The sequence below is a fragment of the Penaeus japonicus genome, unplaced genomic scaffold (genome assembly GCF_977035675.1).
Source record: "Penaeus japonicus unplaced genomic scaffold, GWHDUDI00000001_assembly GWHDUDI00000037, whole genome shotgun sequence".
NCBI classification, from domain to species: Eukaryota; Metazoa; Arthropoda; class Malacostraca; order Decapoda; family Penaeidae; genus Penaeus; species Penaeus japonicus.
In genome coordinates this window covers 7,296,922-7,301,921 of record NW_028234439.1, presented here as the reverse complement: position 1 = coordinate 7,301,921, position 5,000 = coordinate 7,296,922, and the positions used below count along the sequence as shown (strand labels likewise).

The window sequence follows — 5,000 nt, the reverse complement described above, 5'->3', positions numbered from 1 at the left end:
ACCACTGAATACAGAGGCTCAGACTCTGTACAAAAAATATGGCTTAACCTTGATATGATTCTCATTTAAATCTCATTTAATCATCCTCAACTTACTTCTGGCAGGATAAAGCACTCTACTGTCACTAAGGTATGCAACAATTTGTGTAGGGAATTTTACATGTGCTGCTTTCAGGGTATTTATAGTCTATAAAATCTTGACCAATGATGTCACCTAACCTCGCTTTTGATTTTAGCCCTAGCCAAGGGATCCCCCTTTTCAGAGTATATCAGTAAGTATGCAGATACAAAGATTATCTATGGAGAAGAATAGTCTTAGCCAAGTATGATTTGCAGGTATCTATCGAAATACAACCAAACAAAGATGGACATAGTTGCGGTAAATGATTAGGCATTATCTAAAGTGTCACCGACCCGCAATCATTTCAATTTGGTAAGTGGAACAGACAATGTCGGGCGTACGACAGTGAAAGTGTTGTACCGCTCAAACAAAACCAACTGTCACCCTCAAAGAGCGACCCAGAGCGACTATGGCATGGGCCATGGTAAATTTTCCGAATAATGCCGCGTTTCTAAATAAAACATACGAAGTATCAAAGGATACCTCCATAAATTATCACCTTTACTCGTAATTCCCTCCCCTGTCCCTATGATCAGGGGTCAAATAGTAAGGGAGGGCACTCGGTACATATCGAAAAACAATTTTAGTATTTTGTTTCTCTTTAGGCAACATCCAATGAGAGCTACCCTTGGATAGACTGGCCAATAAAAGCGTTTTTATATTCCTTATTGTTATTGAGTTTTCAAGCAAGTTTCGAGTCGGTTGTTGCATCGTCAAGACGTGTGTGTATTTGCGGTATTGGCGAAGCGGGGTACACATAGATGATGTTTTCAAAAGGCGTAGCACGAAGTGCTAGAAAATGAAGGGGGTGTCCATGGAGGGGCGAAGCCCGCCTTGGTTAGGGCTAACTCCAGATCTAGATAAAGTCAAGTTCGTTAACATGTTAGAAATTTGTAATGCAAAATACCCCCAAAACAGCGCATTCAAACTTCCCGCCAAAATCGCTTCGTCCGATTGCTGTGCACACGACACGCCATGTGGTTGAGTAAATCGTAGAGAAACCACATTTTTAACATTATTATTTTACAGTAAACAGGTTTGAGATGAAACTAAGTTACATTTCCGTTACATGTCAATGCAATTTATTCATATATTACCCTGCAATTTTCCTGCTATACTTCATGCCATCCCCTACTATCGAGACCCAGATTGTGGGGTACAGAGGTGGAATCGTAGATTATATCCACTATATATGAGTATCGATACCATTTTTGTGGTATTTAGTAACGCGGCACTATTCGGAAAATTTACCGCCACCTTGGTGTGGTATACTTATATGTTCATGACATTTTCAGTGCAATAAAACACAAAAGTTAGCCTCGCATTAATTTAGACTTTTCACTTTACTGGCGATTGAATAAGGATAATATCATACATGCAATAAAAGTAGTGTTCAAAATGGATATTACACGATGCAGATTACTTGCTAAAATTAAAGGTTATCACTGTAATTGAACTAAACTTTGCTTTATATCGTTTTACATGAGTTAACGATTTTTCTTTTTACTACAAAGTTTTCTGTGAAGAAACCACTTGCTATCCATCAAAATGTAAACAAATTCGAACGTATTACTCTGATTGTGATTATATACTATAATAGTCTTTAATTAGCAGTCTGTCATAAGAATGGATACAAAAATACATCCAGTACACTTTTTTTTCCATATCAAACACTAGGTAAATTCAGCTCCTTTAAATGTCAAGTCAAAGGATTTAAATAAACATTTATCGCCTATTTATCAAAGGTACTTATGATGATATTTGTTTTACATTTTCGTTTATGAACTGGAGTCTTGAAATATATGTGCTATTGATTATAATTTTATTTCATTGTTACATAAATTTCCAGTAATCCACCTTTAAGATTCTCTTTAAACGGCCGAATAAGATGAAATAAAATATATTTGGCATTTTCGCCAATTGGTGATCGTTATACCGAATATATAGAAAACTTTATTGAATATAGTCAGTTATTTTTTTTTTTTTTTTTTTTTCATAAAGCAGACAAATTAAGCTAAGACCATATTCTAAAGTGCTCTTCATGTACTTAAGAATATGTTCTGTCTTACAAGATGAGTTATCCACAAATTTGACTAATTTTGTTTTTTGTACTGTCTGAGTAACTGGAAAGTATATCAAGTAGGCTAGACTTTAATCATCATAGCCCACAAATATTCCCTCCTTACTCCTTGGATCTAGGTTCTTCCTCTTTTATTCATATATAAAACATCTTGTTCCAAAGAGATTCATTCTGCTTATGTTTGCCCTTGGATTTTATGTCACTCCTGTAGGGTGTGACCTATAATTTTAATAATAATAGCTTTTAATGTAATAACTTCCCATACATAACCTTTGTTGAGTTCATCTATCTGAGAACCAATGTATGGCTTAACTTTGCATAGTCAGAACAACTTATTTTCTCCATGTCGAATATCCTTCCATCCTTGGTAGTTAGAGGACTGTCTTCGGGTGAGAAAGTAACAGTATGTCCACTCTTGATAGCCTTCCAAACTGACACGATGTCTTGTTTAAATCCTGGTATGAATACTGCATCTTTTAATAGAATACTTCGTGAATTACCGTCTCGATCCTGGATGAAATATTTCACATCTCCGATTCTTTGCACTGTTCCTTGGTGTCTTAGACCATCTGCCAGCTATATGGAATGGTGTTGTGGATCAAAAGACTCTTGAAATCTCACAAACTTTGATTCAGATTTCTCAATATATGAAGTGCAACCACTGTCAATGGTTAAGAAGCCTTCTTCTACTTCTAAGTTAGCTACATTTTGTTGTCCAATGACACACAGCTCGGCATTGGCCTCCTCAACAGTACGACACCTTGATGAGTGTGTTACATGGAAAGAATACTCATGATTTTTTTCTTCACTTGTGTCATTTGCTGAATTTACTAAATTACTGCCCTTCTTAGAATTCTTCAGTCTACATTCACTGTTGCTATAAGTATTTCTTTGAAAGTCCATCCGGTGTTAGTGCTACTATAAGAATATCATGTTCTCACCTATTGCCATGAGAGCAGCTACTGTCTCATCTATAAACATAAGATAAGCTGTAACACTGTTATCATCCATCCTTTTGTTTATGAATGATCTCCATAGACCATATGTAACCCATGAGCTGCCAGCAGTTGTGTCTTACTAGCTTCGCCCATTGTGGATAAGACGGACGTTCATGTGTCATGGTCCTTATTGGTGGAATCGGTTAATACACTTGGCTCTGGCCGAGGGTCGAGGGTCAGAACTATTCGCTCTGTTTGTTCTTCTCTCTGTCTGTGTGCCTTCTCTGACCTGGATTCCTTCTGTCCCGCCTTATGTATGCCTCTTGCACTACTTTCTATGCCCCAGGCCTTCTGCTAGCAAACACAGCTGTTGGGGACACAGGAGCAGGAAACATTAGGTCAAACAGAATGCCTGTCTCACAACACTGTACTGATACAGTGAAGAACAATCAGTATCTTAGGTCATATGATATGCAATATCAGTGCCTTGTATCGCTCGGACCACGCTGCACGACGGCCTCTGTCGTCGTATCTTAGTCAGAGAATTAAGGCTTTAACTACTATCAGCCAGATAAGAAAAATGTCTCCAACCTACAAGTGGCCTCCTGGCCATTGGAGGCTATCTACACCATACTTCATAAGTAGCTGTGACATTCAACCATAAGCTACAACAAACATCAAAATCATTAGCCCGCATGGTGACTCCAATGGGTATTAATCAGTGGTCCCAGCAAACACGTAACATATACGATATGAGAAATGATTCCTATAAACTGTAACTTTAGTAAGAAAATATAGACACTAAGACTAATCTCTTATTATCATAAAAACAGTAGCAGTAAACAAAGGAAAGGTGTGATTGCTTAAGCAAAATGAGAACATAGCAACATATGACGAGCTTGCATAGTCAGAAGAGTTAGGAAATGATTCGAATGAGCATAGGCCATATGAACTTGCAAATTACTAAAAGAGCACATAGAACTTGAAGGTTTAATTTTTTAAAAAGTGTGGTAGGATCAGCTTATCCCAGAAAAACTCTCACTATAACTTCATGAGATATAGTAATTGAAAGGTGGCAGTGCACTGGAGAATACATACATAAAATTATTCTGTATTTCGACTTGTGGTGTCAGTGCACCGAGGGTGAGAGTCGGACAGTGGCTAAACTCTGGGGCACACAATTCAAACACCATTGCGACTTTGGGTAACAGGCGAGCTAGTTACAGTGGCCAGGCGTTACTGGCGCGATACCCTGTACCTCAAAGGTGCGGTTGGGCTGACTTTGCCATACACCCGAACACTGTTCAAATCAACCACCGTTCCACCTTGTTGAAAACAGGCACCAACATATGCCTGCGTCTTGCACGAATTCTTAAGCGATAAGCGTACTTTAACGAAAGGCAAATAGATAAATGATAGATAATAATCTGGCAACACTGATCGCCACTACTTACTCAAAATGAAAGTGAAAGCTATTTAGAATTTACATGGTTTGAAGACAACATCGAATTCCCTTCGATAATTGAACATAAAAAATGTTACAAAGGTTCACTGTCAAAACAAATATTTTGGTGAGCAACAGCAATAGTTTCTCCAAAATATAATGTTCGAATGATGTAAATATATAGAAAGAAAGAAGTTGTAGGATTGTATTACTAGAAAGGGCTTTAATAACAACTTCGACTTTTCACATGGTCAAGTAACGAGGGGGGGGGGGGTGAGCCATCAGCACGTGCTGACAAGTTTAAGCAAAGGAACAGAATTATATATAATCAATCAGAACTTCAAAATATTTTGGTCATTCTTAGCTTAAGATGAAGGGGAAATAAGGGAAGAGAGGGGGGAGTAATGACTAAGTGTGG

At 37.8% G+C, this 5,000-nt stretch overlaps 1 protein-coding gene across 3 annotated transcripts in view; it reads right to left on the bottom strand.

Annotated features, from left to right (window-relative positions):
* Nucleotides 1-5,000, bottom strand: part of LOC122260129 (F-box DNA helicase 1) — a 36,438-nt gene that overhangs the window by 24,552 nt on the left and 6,886 nt on the right. The window lies entirely within an intron of this gene.